The sequence below is a fragment of the Eublepharis macularius genome, chromosome 5 (genome assembly GCF_028583425.1).
Source record: "Eublepharis macularius isolate TG4126 chromosome 5, MPM_Emac_v1.0, whole genome shotgun sequence".
Classification (NCBI taxonomy): Eukaryota; Metazoa; Chordata; class Lepidosauria; order Squamata; family Eublepharidae; genus Eublepharis; species Eublepharis macularius.
The window spans coordinates 42210968-42227633 of NC_072794.1; positions in this window are offsets into that span (position 1 = coordinate 42210968).

A 16666-nucleotide genomic window follows, 5' to 3' on the forward strand; every position below is an offset into this window, starting at 1 on the left:
TTGTCCATAACACATATTTTGCAGCATAATTTAAATAACACATTTTGAAAAACGTCTATGTCGTCTCATGTTTGTAGCTTGCTTTGCATTCCCCTGCTCAGGCCAAGCCACAGAATAGATAGAGTGAGATGTGCTGAGCATTTCTCCTAATGAATGACTGCTCATTTAAATCCAGGCATGCTTGACTGAAGGGCATGTTGAGATCCACAATGCTGCTCCTGTTGCATGCGAGAATAACCATAAAGGTATCATGTGGTGATATTGTTGTCTTTCATTTTGAGAGATTCCCCAAACATTTTTTTCCTGAGGCTCAGAGACATAGAAATTACTGGAATATACAAACACTACAGTGGTGTTAATATGGTGGGGAAGAGTGCTTTTTCCAACTGCATTTGGTACAAATGTCATCTCTGCTCTTGGACTCAGATGGTCCATGCATCAGGGGCTAAACTACTGTGGGGCTGTGTGGGGCTGCACTTGAAGGCAACCTGGAAACTGCAATAAGTGTCAGAGTACAGTGGGCCCTTCATTAACTGGGACACACGTATGCCAAGGAGCACCGCTCCTGGTGTGAATCAGTGGACCAACTTCAATCATCCCAGCAATCTGTCCTGGCTTGTTCTTTCCACCAAAAACAGTTAGATCGACTGTTCCACAATCACAGGTTTTCTTGGTGGTGATGCTATCCCTGTGGAATAGCCTGCTGGAGAAGGTTTTTATGAGTTATGTGCCATCAAGTCACTTCCAACTTATGGCGACCCAATGAATGAAAGACATCCGAAACATCCTATCATTGACAGCCATGCTCAGATCTTGCAAACAGGATGCCGTGGCTTCCTTTATTGAGTTAAGCCATTTCATTTTGGGTCTTCTTTTCCTACTCCCTTCCACTTTTCCTACCCTTATTGTCTTTTCCAGTTAATCTCGTCTTTTCATGATGTGACCGAAGTACCATAGCCTCAGTTTTGGCACTTTAGCTTCAAGGGAGAATTCAGGCTTGATCTGAGAGAGTGTCTACTTTGGCAGTTTTTTTTTAAAAAGAGAACACTGCGATTCAGTATTGTTCAGGAGTGTTTTGGGAGGAAGCTGCTGCTGCTGAATGTTCTGTTAGGTGTTTTGAAACACAGACAGGAGGGTTGTTAGGTCCCCCTTCCTCTTCATGCATGAGCAAAGCAGATGCGTGCTCCCAGCACAGTGCAATGACGTCACTTCCAGGGGTGACATCATCGCACAGGAGTGCTCCCAGGCTTCGTGCCAGGCTGATTTGGGCCCCCAAATGGGCTGAATTGGCTGCTACAAAGCCCGGGAGCATTCCCAGAGCCTGCACAATGATGTCAGTCTTGGGAGTGATGTCATCACATCGCACTGGGAGTGCACCCAGAGAGGCCCATTTCTGTGCCTATTCCCCTATTAGGCAGGTGAGTGGTGGTGGGTGGAAGAGGCTGGGAGCAGGAGATCCCCTGCCACCAACGGGGAACAGGCAACCCTAATGGGCAGTTTGGTGGCTGTTTTATTCCTTGTTTTTAATAATAATAACATAATAATAACATTCGATTTATATACCGCCCTTCAGGACAACTTAATGCCCACTCAGAGCGGTTTACAAAGTGTTATTATTACCCCACAACAATCACCCTGTGAGGTGGGTGGGGCTTTTTGTGCTCTAGCAGTCCATGCTGGTGATGAGCCACTTCGGGCCTCCTTGTATGAAGGGAGAAATGGATATTTTCATTAATAACTAAAGTCAGTGTGCAGAGAGAGGAAGCAGAATTGTGGCCATTGTGAGTTTTGCATAACTTTTGAAAGGGCCTATATGCATATAAATGATATGCTTTGTATGGAAAATCGGTCACCACACCTATGTGCACACATTTTAATGTTGTGCAGGCTCTTTCACCAGTTATGTTGAATGCATGTGGAGGGTAGACTAACAAGTCATCACAATCCTGCCTGTTCCTGTTTTATAAACTGACTTCCAGATTGTGTTGACTGCATTACTATGTAATGTTGTGTGAATATTTCTACCTTCAGACACCGTGGCCCTGTATTTTATGACAGGAATATATATCAATTAGCCCTTAGCCTTTCACTTGGTAGGCTGCTTCTCCTGTGGTCTGGTTATGTGGGAAATATGTGTGGCAGAGCATGGGAACTAGTCACAGGCAAACACACCCTGCCCCATTGCAGTGCATGGCATTCAGTGTAAATGCTAACCTATGCAAGCACATCCCACTCTTAAGATTCACCCACCCCTTTCTCACAGTGAATGAATCACTCGAGTATGTGGGGCCTACTCCTGTAGGCATTTACAGGCAAGTATCACAAGAGAAGTTATAAACATTGTGTGGGAGAAAGCATGAGCCATACTCTGGCATCTTGCTGAACATGCAACCTTCATGCTTGGCCTGGTATGTGACCTTAATTTTAAAGCTTCTAAGTTATAAACATGAAAAAAGTTCATTCATGGCAGAACGAGCTGCACTCACTTAGCTGCCTGCCCAATGGTAAGCAAACAGCAAAACAAATTTTCTGTAGTTTTGAAGAAGTAAAACACTTGGAAAGAGAGGATAATGAATCATTACATAATGCCCTCTTCACACCATTACTAAGATCAGGGATCATTTGCCCTTAAAGACCAAGTTTAAATATAATGATCATTTCTTTTTCCACTATTGGTACATATTTAGGGCATTTCTTTCGCATCTGGAGAGCACCCATAAGCTGTTTTGAGATAGTCTAATGAATGACCCCATTGTGTTCTTTCTTCTGTGTCTTGGCCTATATATTGTATGTTGTCTCTGATCTATTCCCAGGGGTCAAGGAACAAGAGTGAAAGGAGGAGGAAAGAAGAGTCCTTTTTTGTCTTTCCCTGAGCTTAAATAGTGGATAATGTTCTTCTGACATCAGTTCATGCTGAATCCTATTCTGTGGAACTCATTACTCATGTTCCTTCCAAAACATAATTGTGTCCAAAAATTGTTCTAGCATCAAATTTTATACACATTTTTGATCTCTTAAAAACAGTTGTTTGTGCCTATCAGAAAACAGTGTCTTGAGAGTCCCTTCCCTGTGGTTTAATCCCATGCTGCTCCAGTCACACATTTCAGTGAAGAAATCACACAGGCAAGGAGTATAATACCCCAGGAGGGTATGTGGGAAGAATAATATTATTAACTCCACTCAGGATTTGGATCCAAATTTCTTTTACCCATCTTTCTCTTGGATCAATAAGATGTTCTACATACATACAACCAGCCAACACAAATTCCCATATTTATTTTAGTTAGTTTAGATATTTATATCCCACTTTTCTCCCCAAGGGGGACCCAAAGTGGCTTTCAATTGTGTTCTTCTCTCCTCCATTTTATCCTCATAACTACCCTGTGTAGTAGATTAGGCTAAAATAAGTCACCCAGCACACTTCTATAGCAGAGAGGGAAGGTGAATTTAGGATTCCCAAATCTATATCTGACATTCTTATATTCTGCATGCAGCAGGGCATGTTTGTGGGGTTTGGGTTTTCCCCCATCCCATGTTGCACATTCAGCATTAACGTAGGCTGGGACTTGCACATTCACATATGAGTAGGCCCCACTCCTACAATGTTTGCTGCAAAAAATGGTGAATGAATCATGTAGATGGGGGCCTAGTCCTGAGTTAACATTAATGTGAGGCACAGCTGCTCCTGTTGTTCTGGGAACTGGCATCCATTACAGTTGCTGTGATGTTTCTTACCATGTAGTGCCTACACGTACATCACTCTTTCTTCAGTAACTGTAAGGTGATGCATATGGCTCTCTCTTGCCCCATTTTATCTTCACAACAACCCTGTGAGGGAAGTTAAGTTGAGAAAGACTGGCCCAAGTTCACCAAGTGAGCTTCACCTCAGAGGAGGATTTGAACCTGGGATTCCCAGCTCTTAATCTGATACTCTAGCCCCTATACTACACTGGCCATATATGAACTGGAGGTATAATTTTAGCACTACCATACAAATGAAGAAGGACATTTGGATTTAAGTGCACTAAGTCACGTGTTCACCTCACAGAGTCCTTTATCCTTACGTACATTTCTTGGTGTTTCTCAGGGCCAAGCTACACATGACGAATGACACTTGAACAGCAAGTGGATTGAGTGGAGGGCAAGTGAACAGGGAGAAATACACTTGCTGTTCAAGTGTCATTCGTCATGTGTAGCTTGGCCCTAAGTCCCTCCGCAGCAGCTTCTCACCCCCTAAGGTCAAGAATAGCTGCAACTGTCAAGTGAGGTTAACGCCTCTTTCAGCTGTCCAGATCCTGTGACATGTACAGATGTGTGAAAGAATAGACAGGAAGGCTCTATTTTAAGACAAGTTACTGGCACAGTTTGAAAAAAAAAGCTACTGCAATTTAAGAGTACCAAAAGGGGGAAGTATAGATCAGTTGGAGAGAATGGTATGTGCAGTATGGTTCACACGGCCTTCCCTTAAAGCGCAAAGGAACTCATTGGGTGACAAAAGTGCAAACCAGAAAATGAAAGTTAAAAACAACGTTTCTGGTGACTTGCTGATATGAGAGCTACAGCGCGATTCTATGCAGAGTTACTCCAGTCTCTAAACCCATTGGCTTAGATGGGTAACTCTGCACAGGAGTGTAGTTATAACAGTGTCACCTGAGGAATTAGTGAGATAAACATTCAAATCTCCACTCAGCTACAAAGCTGCCTCACCGACCTTCAACCAGTCACTCTCCCTCAGTCTAACCCACCTCACAGGATTGTTCCACGCAATTCATGGTCCGAATGTCCCTTAGCCAGTTCAAAGAAGAGATAGACACAGAGTCCTGTGCAAGAAGCAAGTCTGCTACATTTAATAAATGTGGAGAAGCATCAGTTTCATGGAGAGTAAAGAAATCACTCGTGTCCAATGCTCATCAAAGCTACAATAGCTGTGCAAAACATTTTAAACCCTTAGGTTCAGTACAATGTTGGGGGTCTCGTTGGCTCGAACATAATAATGAACCCCATTGGTTGTGTAGGTGACAACTTCCAATGATCCGGTGGTCCCTTATTGGAAGAATAACGCTGGTCAACAGCCAGTTTGGTGTAGTGGTTATGAGCGCAGGACTCTAATCTGGAAAGCCGGGTTTGATTCCCCACTTGAAGCCAGCTGGGTGACCTTGGGCTAGTCACAGCTCTCTGGAGTTCTCTCAGCCCCACCCACCTCACAGGGTCTTTTGTTGTGAGGATAATAATGACATAATGGTTGTTATGGGTTTTCCGGGCTGTATTGCCGTGGTCTTGGCATTGTAGTTCCTGACGTTTCGCCAGCAGCTGTGGCTGGCATCTTCAGAGGTGTAGCACCAAAAGGTGTAGCATCTCTCACACTGAGAGATCTCTGTCTTTTGGTGCTACACCTCTGAAGATGCCAGCCACAGCTGCTGGCGAAACGTCAGGAACTACAATGCCAAGACCACGGCAATACAGCCCGGAAAACCCACAACAACCATCGTTCTCCGGCCGTGAAAGCCTTCGACAATACATAATAATGACATACTTTGTAAACCGCTCTGAGTGGGCATTAAGTTGTTCTGAAGGGCGGTATATAAATCAAATGTTGTTGTTGTTATTATTATTAATTACAATATTTCTCAATTAGCATTGCTTATCACATTAGTACATTGTTTTATCTTCAACCAGGGCCAGGGCATTTTCTGTCCTGGCCCCAACCTGGTGGAACTCTTTGTCGGAAGACACTCAGGCCCGCCACGATCTTGTATCTTTTCGACAGGCCTGTAAGACAGAGATGTTCCGCCAGGCATATGGTTGAGGCTGGCACTGGATCCATCTAATTAGCCTCCCTGCCGGTCTCCTGCCAGTTGTGGGGAGCATATGGTCCATCTGCCTCCCCATGCTTGAGGAATTAGAGGTTCACCAACCCACACCTCCACCTTTTTCTTCCCTTGTGTATGATGGACAGGGAAAGGGGGAAGTGTGCACCACCTGGAATGTTGAAATCCATGTTGGTACTGAGGGCCAAGCTACAAGTGACGAATGACACTTGAACAGCAAGTGAATTGAGTGGAGCGCAAGTGAACAGGGAGAAATACACTTGCCGTTCAAGTGTCATTCGTCACTTGTAGCTTGGCCCTCAGTTGTATTTTACTGGTTTTATTTGTAATTTATCTATGATTGTAATCCGCCCTGAGCCTGCTTGCGGGGGAGGGGGCTAAAAATCCAGTCAATCAATCAATCAATCAATCAATCAATCAATCAATCAATCAATCAATCAATCAATCAATCAATCAATCAATCAATCAATCAATCAATCAATCAATCAACATCTCTCTTCCTCTATCATACTTTCCCATTCATAGATCTCTTAGTATTTTCTTCTCCCCGGGCAATGTAACATTTTGCCAAGGGCGCCTTAGTGTCGCTTCAGCAACCTTGTATCTTTTCAGGCAGAGATTGTCCCTTCAAGTACCGTGGGAGGAGAGCTCTTCCTCTCCTCAGGAATTTAGTAGAGACTACATTGGGTGTTGGGTGCCCCTGTCTCTATTACTTAGGGCTTCTTACAGCCTTGATGAGTTTGGTTAATCTGATTAGCTTGAGGCCAGCTCAGTTCTGCTGCTGAGTGGGTTTATTGCCCACTCCTCATCCGACTATTTTCCTGTCTGAAAGTAGCCATTCAAATCCTCCCATTTGCAGCTGGCTTCTCATGTCTATCTCTGGCTATTCTATGGATACATTTAGCATGAATAGTTTAGATGGAGATTTCCCTTTATCAGCATATAAGTGTTGCATAGCATATAATGAGTACAGGTGCATCTTTCTGGCGGTAGGCTTGCTTGATAAGCATATCTAATAGTTACTGCAAAACAGCAGGTATTTCTCAATAATTGATCTCAGCTTTCCCAGTGCTTAGCATACATTCATGTCTTTCCAGTGTTAATTCTTTTGCGTTATTTGTTAGCATGTGTCAATAGTACCTGAGAGTAAAGCAAAATAGCATAGAAATAATAAAGGCACATAAAATGTTCTAGTTCATTAAAGTCACTTCTATCAGGACTGTTGTGAGGATAAAACGTATTCTACCCTGAGCTCCTTGGGGAAAGGATAAGTTAAAAATGTAGTGAATAAGAAACTTGCAGCTCAAGAACTCAGTTTGGATCTTAGGAAATTTCCATCTCAACTGTATACTAGCTGTAAGCATTGTCCTTTACAGAGGTACAGCCTGTCAAATCACAGAGCAAGACAATCTTAGTAGAAGCGCCTTCACTGTCAAGTTATCTTCCCGTGGGGAATCCTCAATTCCTATCGCTGCCTGAGGTTGTAGGAAGTTAGCAAGCATGTTGTAGTGATTAGACTTTCTGACTAGACCTGGAAAGAGTCAGGTTCTAACCCCCACTCAACCATCCTTATATCAGCCACTCTCTCTCAACCTGAACTATCTCACAGGGCAGATGTGTGAGTAAAATAGAAGAGATGACATGTAGGCTGCTCTGGATAAGTCTCTGGAAAAGTTTCCATACTTTCTGGAGAAGTCAATATTGCTAGGAAAAGTTCAAGGCAGTAGGAAAAGAGGGAGACCCAAAGCGAGATAGCTGGACTCAATAAAAGAAGCCATGTTCTCCAGTTTGCAAGGCTGTTAATGATAGGACATTCTGGAGGTTTTTCATTCACAGGGTTGCCATAGGCCAGAGGTGACTTGACAACACATAATACACACAGGCTGCTCTGAGCTCCTTGGAGGCTGGACAGGATAGTTACAAGGAAGAAGGAGAAACAGGTAGTAAAAAATAGAGAAAGAAAATCTCATTGTTGCCAGAGCCTGTCCAGTCTAGACTTTGCTGGGTTCATTTCAATTAGTTCCTGTTTAATGATGTTCTTTTTATTATTTTTATACCATTTTTATATAATTTTAAATGGATTTGTATGGGATTTAAATTGGGACAACTTGGACCAAATGTGATATTCATATTTAAAAATATAAAACTTATATTATTATACTGTGTGCCTTACATTTATTCTAGCCCAGCTCACCTTGAGTATCAGAGACAGGCCGGAAGAAAAATGCGTCAAATAACAGAACAGAGTAAAGTGGAGGAGGGAGAAACTTTAGTGGCTTGAGGTCTCTGTTTTCTTTGAAATTTAGGGCTTACCCTCTGCATTAAAGATGCATGAATGGGCAAATGAAGAAATGCATGTAGATGCCTTCAATGCATTAAGTTTCATCCTAGTAAATGGTGGTTGCTCCACACAGAGGCAATTGTTATTCTGTTGCTACCACAAATGTAAATGCATTGGTACTAGGTATATCATTACAGCATCTTTTAAAAAAGTAAAAATCCTGCTGGTGATAGGGGAGGGGAATGTTGAACATGAGGGGAAATGGGGACAAAATGGCACTGGATGTGAAAGGGGGGAATTTGTACCTTCCCACCTCTGCTCTTCCCAAATCCACTTTGAATTTTATTTATTTATTTATTTATTTATTTATTTATTTATTTATTTATTTATTTATTTATTTATTTATTTATTTATTTATTTAATCACATTTCTAGACCGCCCTCCCCGTCAGATGGGCTCAGGGCAGTTTAACAACAGCTTAAAACAATAAAAACGTTATAAAAACATTAAAACATCATATCAAACAATTAAAATTGGCGGGTATAAAATATTAAAATACAGCATTGTCCTGCATGGGTGGTGGAAGGTCTTCAGTGGTATGGCCGGCGAGAGGACAGCCTAGCCCCCACCAAATGCCTGGTGGAACATCTCCGTCTCGCAGGCCCGGTGGAGAGAGAACAAATCCTGCTGGGCCCTAGTTTCCTCAGACAGAGAGTTCCACCAGGTCGGAGCCAGAACTGAGAAGGCCCTGGCTCTGGTAGAGGCCAGGCAGACCTCCCTGGGGCCAGGGACCATCAGCAAGTTCTTAGTAGCTTTGAGGAAAGGTCACACCAGAACATGTTTGGAAAACTGCTGAACAAAACCAGGGAAAACCTGGCAAGTGGGAATATGTGCAATGCTGTTGTGCCAAAGTACTTCCCCCACCAATGCTGCAGTTTGGGAGGGAGCAAGAGCTCGACGTGGTAGCAATGCTGCATTTGCTACAGCACCCCAAATGGACATGACAGAACAAATACACACGTGGGATCAACTAGTTGTTTATTTATTCATGTATTTAATTATTTTAAGTGGCAAATCTACATCGCCACTTATTTAAACATAAGTGGACTATTTTGAGGAGTGGCTGCACTAAGTAACCTCCTTGGGTGCCTCTGGGCAAATCCACCATGGCTTCAAGTTCAGCTGGTGGTTTCACCAGCCTTGTTTATCCCAGTCTGCACTGGGATGCACAAAGTATTAACTGGGAGAGATCATATCTGCCCCACAGGCTCCCAATTGGCTATTTCCAACTAGAGATAGGCACGAACAGCAATACGAACAAAAAAAGGCCACGAACAGCCCAATCACCTGTTAGCGAACAAGCTGTTCATGAGGCCCCATTCTAAACGAACAGGTGGCCATTGCAAGCCTCGTTCATTGCTGTTAGTTGCTGTTCGTCAAGCCAGACAGTCTGGCACCTGCAATCAGTTCCCTTGGTAACTTAGGCAGGGATTGTCTGAACTCTGTCTGAACTCCTGCTGTTGCCCTGGAAACCCCAATTTAGCTTGCTAGACAGGTCTTCCTTTCAAGTGTGGAGCTCCAAATTTGTTACAACAAGGGAGCAAAGACCAGGGGGGGAGGGGAGCTCCCAGCTCTGACTTTGTAGACAGTGGAGAGACAGTTTCTGTTGGCATTTTGATAGAATGCATTGGAGCTTGAATTTTCTTTGTGTGTGGTAGGATAGGGATCTACCCCTTCAAGTTCCAGGGCTGCTCACAGGCTCTGGGCCAAGCTATTATTTATTATTGTTACCTTTCCTGTTGCCCGCTCTGGTAAGTTTCTGGGAGTGGTGCGGTAGGGATCTACCCCTTCAAGTTCCAGGGCTGCTGCCAGGCTCTGAGGCCAAGCTATTATTTATTATTGGTACCTTTCCTGGTGCCTGCTCAGGTCAGGTTTCTGGGAGTGGTGCAGTAGGGATCTTGACTTGGATGATGGCTGGAGGAGAGCCTGCTGGCACCCACGATCAGCCAACTACAAACATGTTCGTGAACAGGGCCATGTTCGTGGTTGTTCATGAGTCCCTGTTCGTGGATGGCAACGAACAATGAACATCATGTTCATTTTTTTTCTGTTCGTGCCCATCTCTATTTCTGACCCCAAACACTGTAAATGAACCAAGTTGTCCTGCCCATCTCTAGTTGCCAGTATCTTGGTCCAATCCTTTATTTGCTTTCAAAACGATCAGCGTGTAAGGATCTTGCCAAGGAATTGTAAAAGACTCCGCTGGTTGGTTTTTTTGAAGCTTTATTGTAAGTCCTAGTGTCATGATATTATGAAGGCTTTGTTAGGGATAAGGCACATGAAAAAGACAGTCACATATATACTTCAGAGATAACTAGTTTCCCCCCCTTTGGGGGTTTGGGCATTCATGCTTAGACAACTCAAGGCCAATCGGCCAGGCTCCCAGCTGCACAACCTTAAAAGAAAAACGTAGCTGTACCATCCCCCACCCTTGGGACAGATGGCAGATGCCAACATCCTGACATAGTGGAATTATACTACATAAAGGCTTCTTTGGGGGGTATTCCAGCCCTTTTGGATATAATGGCCCCTGAGGACAATTGCTTTTGAGTGACAATGATCTCTGTTGAACTTCTCTGCTGGTTGCTTTTATTCTGTTGGTGTTAGAATTATGTTGTGTTTCTACACATTTTATTATTGCTGCCCACCTTGAGTCTAAGGTTGCCAAGTCCTAATTGGGAAATTCCTGGGGACTTGGGGGCAGACCTTGGGAAGGATGGGGTTTGTGGAGGGGAGGGACTTCAGATTAGTATAATGTCATACACTCCACCCTGGCCCATGTAGTCGAGATAAGTGGTAATTCTGGGAGATCTCCAGGCCCAGCTGAAGTTTGGCAATCCTGCTTGTGTCCCAGTTATCTGAGAGAAAGGCAGGCTTATAAATAAAATACACTGAAACCTATAGAATGAACCATCAATCTAGACCTTTATCCTGGGTTAAGATACTACTTCATAAAGATTTTTTCCGCCAGATCTGTGGCTTTTAATTATCACACATATAAGCACACATACTTTAAATAGCCATAGCAGCAGCACTAACGTGAAGTAAGTTTTTTGGAGTGCATAGCTTTAGCAACTTCATAAACGGCCCATGGTTTCTCAGTCATAGACTTTGTTCGGAATTCAAATGCAAAGCTTCAGACTTCATGTAATGATGAAAGCATAACCAGCTGGATGCCAAAGAGCACACCTGGAGGGGCTGTTTGTGTGTGCATTCCTTTTGTTTCCTGCAAAACTTACCAAATCTAAGAGATTGTGCAACACCTGTGTGTGTGTGTGTGTGTGTGTGTGTGTTTCTTTCTTTCTGCAATATCAAAATGAGGCCAACCATTGCTATTGTTTTAACCCAGAGAACTTCTTCAAACAGATTAAGTGATGACATGTTGAGAAAGAACCTCAGAAACATAAAAGTCTTGAAGTTTCATTTCTACTAAGTCGGCTTTTCTGTTGCGTGGGGCTCCTGCTGAGTGCTTTTCTTCCACTGATGCTGGCCACTTTTCTTGCTTTAACCCCTACCACATCCTGTTTGATTCTTGGCACAAAAGTATTTGTATTTCTTAGTGTGGTACTAAGCCCTGATGAGGCCTGAAGAGTATTTTTCATCCTGGGTGTGGAGAGAGTGATCTCATGGAGAAGGGGGGGTTACAAAGACTAGGGGGTAAGCAAGGATATACCCCCTCCAGTAAGCTCCTATTGGTGGAATCCAGGGCATGTCAAGGAATGAGGTTGTCCCATTTGGCACATGCATTACTGTGACTACCAATGAAGAATGGATTTCTTACAGCACAGGGACTACCCCAATTGATATGAGCCCTGCTCTGTAAAGTCATTGTGAACTGTAGTGATGTCATCACAGTTAGAATGGGAGGAGCTATCCATCTTTATGTGTTTATCCCACCTTTCCTTCAGGGAGCTCAGGGTGGCGTACATGGTTGTTCCCTCTCAGTTTAATTGCTCCAACAGCCCTGTAAAATCACCCAAAGAGCTTCACAGCATAGAGGGAACAGAAACTAGTCCAATACTCTAACTCCATCCACACTGGTTGAAGTCTAGACAGCTGGGCCACTCCTGCCTCTGTGCTCTGCATTGTGCTACCCTGTATTTAAGGCTGCATTCCTCAACACAATTTATTTCTGAGTATACATGTTTAGGACTGCAATGTTAGTAAGATTAAGGTATGACCAAGAGACATAAGGCTTTTATAAAAAGTCTGATGTTCTACAGCATTTTCCTAAAAGGTGCAGAAAATTATGCACGTGACATTGGGGATCTGTGACCCTGTTCACTGATGAGTAATTTAGTACCACAAAGCAGCTGTAGGAGGGGGTTAACTCTTCCCTCTGTACATTTTTCTGACTGAAAACAGCCCGCTCTCAGTGGCTTTGGTACAGGAAATAATGAATTTAAAAATGACCCAGGATGGGCCATTTTCAGCCAGAGAAAGCCACCCTTCCATACCCTCCACTCCTTAGCTATTTTTTACAGCTAAATTACACACCAAGAGATCCAATTGCAGATTGTCAAAGTCATATGACGTCTATCTCAAAGGTCATTACATTTGTATATCTGTAGCCAATCATGCTGTTTTGTTCTCCATGCTGAATGCTGGATTTCAGATCTGTTTGTTTGTTTATACCCTGCCTTTCTCCTCAATAGGGACCCAAAGCAGCTTACATCATTTGTCTTCCCTCCATTTTATCCTTACAACAACCCTGTGAGACAGGTTAGGCTGAGAGAGGGTGACTGGCACAAGGTCATCCAGTAAGCTTCCATGGCAGAGTGGGTATTCGAACCTGGGTCTCCTAGATCCTAGTCCACCACTCTACCACTACACCATGCTGGCTTTCTAATTTCCAGTCAATTCATACAGCCCTGATACAGTAGCCAGCCAGTGACTGGCAAGTGTCAATAGTTTGAGAGCAGTCTAGAACATGGAGGGGTGTCTGCACGGAGGGGTTTTTGTCACTTCCAGGAAAAATTTGGAAGTGAGCTATAAAGTTTCTGGAGATTCCTAGAGAGGAATGGGGTCACATCCTGGTTTTCCACAGAAATGACATAATGCCATTGCACCAATAGCAATTTTTTGGTTTATTTTTTCTCTCCTGCCCCCAGTGGGAGCTGGCAACACTAGGCACTGAAGAGCCAGTATTTGGTCTGGGGAAAACCTTGCTTGTCACCATCATTTTACATGAGGTCCCTTCCAGAGCAAGTAGCAGCTCCCCAGTGCTATTTAGGAAGCAAAAATTACATGTAAGGAAGGCTGAATCTCATTGCTATGTACCATGTGCCAGAGTTGTAATCAGAATTGTGCCCACGTGCATACTGGAACTAAAATTACTGGTTGAAGCCACTGCAGGTGCAATGCAGTCTGTGTGAAGGTTGCCCTTGAAGACTGCTTGAAAGCTACAGTCAGTACAGAATGCTGTGGACAGAATGTTGACTGGAATGGGTTGTAAGAACTGTATCTACATTAGCTCCCAATTTGCACCCAGACTCAATTCAAGGTACTAGTACTGATCTTTAAAGCCCTATACGGCTTGGGGCCAGGACTCCTAAAGGACTGCCTTCTCCTGTATTAACCTTGCCATCCACTCAGATCATCTTCAGTGACCCTGCTTTGTGTGTCCCAATGGCTGAGTGGCAACCCAAGAAAGGGCTTTCTTGATCACTGCCTCAAAACTTTGCAACTTCCCACCAACTTCCCAAATTTGTTTGGTGTATCCCCACTAGCTGTTATTGGCCCTCCTCCCCGGTTATGTTTGTCACAACTCTTTGAGTCTTCAGGGGTGTTGGAGAGGGGGTCAAGAACAAACACTCACTATTGGGGTGTGAAAGTCTCACATCCTATAGTAACACAATCTGCCACCAGTCCCTCTTGACTAACCCTAAGCTTAGAGGTTGAGGAGCAAAGCCTCTTCTGGTTGTTAAACAAGAAGCCAGCCCTGCATGGTTGAGTGCCACAAAAAAATTACTTGGTAGCTGTAATCAAATTAGGCCAAGATACTGGTTTTAGATTGAAGCCTCCAAACCCAAATACTGTCACATAATTAAAATTACAGAAAATGTGCAAGCCAGGAAAGAAAATAATAAAAACATGTAACTAGCCAAAAATACTATATAGGCTTTGGTTCCCTAACGCAGATGTTACCTTGTCATGTCAAAGCACACAGTCCAACAAAGCTTCAAAAGTCCAAGGTCCAAGATGGTGTGTAAGCAGCTAACATTCACAAACAGCAGAAGGTCCTTGCTTTATGCCAGGCTGCCCGCAGCGTGACCTGATCCTGCTTGGATCAGGGAAATTAGTAGGACATGTGACCACTTTTCTTTGCAGCTAGGACATGTTGACAATCAGAACAACTTATCCCAACCAGTGTTTCTTGTGCTAATTGGATGGAATGCAATAGAGAACCTCCCATCCTGATTTATGGCCTTGAAGCCCTCTGATTCTATCATTCACGTGAACTTGTATTCCATCATATCTGTCTGAGAACTGCTAGCTCAAAGCGCAGCCAGTTTCCAGAGATTTCATTTCCTGTGGCCTGACTAGGCCCCCAAACCCAATCTAAAGATTTAGAAAAGCCAAAAAATTGACTAGACAAGGCCAGTTTCTTGACCATGGCCATTTCCACATGTCCTAAAAAGAGCGCCCCACTCACCGAATGCTGGCGGCTTTTGTGCAGGATTTCTGATGTCTCCAATTCCAAAATGGATGCAGGCAGTTTTTGCAGCACCACGGAAATAGAAACAAAACTGCCTGCATCCATTTTGGAATTGGAGACATCAGAAATCCGGCGCAAAAGCCGCCAGCATTCGGTGAGTGGGGCGCTCTTTTTAGGACATGTGGAAATGGCCAGTGTTGTGTGTGTTGTAAATTTTAATGGCTTTATTGAATTTTTAAAATATTTTATATATACTCTATTTTAAATGCTTTTTTAATGTTTTAAATATTTTAATAGTGAATGTTTGGGTGCTTGCCTCCTTGGGGACCCTATCTGGGTGGGAAAGAGGTATAGATGATGATGATGATGATGATGATGATGATGATGATGATGATGATGATGATATCTTCCCTCTTACATAACCAGTGAGTAAAAGAAAAGGCAGATAAATCTGCTGTATGATCAAGATCTAATCTACAGTACAGTATTAGTTTTCCAAGGGTAACCCTTCAGCCAGGAATGCTTTGTCTGTGTACTGCAGGGTGATTTTGAAATATCATTAGCATTTGTATTGCTCTTTCTTAACAGTGAAAAGGTAGCAGCAACTGCAGAGATTAAACCTTTTCTCATAGGGCATGACAGGTGATAATGGAAGGCTCACAAAGGGAAATAGGCTGCTTTGAAAAGCTCAAAAGATTTTATCTATATTTAAAGGAAGCTTTGTGCCTTAACGACAAAGTAATCCTTGATAAAAAGTCTGTACAATGCTAGTATTTGAAATCTTTGCAAAATTAAATTAAACCCATTGACGGTTCTTCCTGGCAAGGCTTCAAATGGAACACCTTTCAATTATGTGTATTTGCCCTGAAGGGAACCTTATTCTTGAACTTTGATGAAATTATTCCTCCCTCTTCTCACTCAGTACCTCATACTAAGTGATTACAAACCTGTCTTGAAGAACTAGGAATATTTTAAGAACGGAAGCCTTTTTCAACAGGAGATTTCACCTTTCTCCATTTTCCAAGGAAACGCTATACTGTACACTTCTCCCAAAAATAGCTATTTCCATAAAATCATGTCAGGTACATTCTAAACCTGCCTACTGGTATATTTTTATCTTCCAAGGTGCTCAGAGATGGATACATCACTATCACTTCTCCAATTTGTTCTTACAAGTATGATGGGTTAGATGAAGGTAGTAAGACTGGCCCAAGGTCACCCAGCAAGTATGGTAGTGTGAAGATTTGAACCCGGGTGTTCCTGAGTCTAGCAGGTTAACTGTTACATGACACTGGCTCTGTGATGTTTCAATGCTGAAGTTGGAAGCTCTTCTTGTTTTTTTTCCTGTTAAAGCTAGGATACTATCTTTATCTAAAAACCAGTGCTAAACCCCATTGACCAACTCAATGAAATCAGTTTACGCAATTCAATTCAGCTGAGTCATCAACAGTGCAATCTTATGCATGTTTACTTTGAAATCTGCAGGGCCTATTCCAAGTAATGGCAAATAGGATTGCAGGCCAAGTGTTGTTCTGTAATCAAACAAAGGAATCAATTGGTGTACAAGCATGCGTGAACTAGTTCTTAAATGGCTGTTTTCTCAGAGTTTGAGGATCACATGCACCCATCCGGCACCACTCTAAAAGCACCTTTATTTCTCCCTAGTTTTCTGCTGACAGCCAAGAATAGAGAATTGGTCTTTTATAACAACTGAAAACAGATTTCTACCGCTGATGTTCATTCTGCCTATTAACCCAGAAATAAGTCCCACAGGGTTTAATGGGACTTACATCCTTGTAACAGGATTGCATCCTCAAACATTAGAAGCTGCCTTATGCT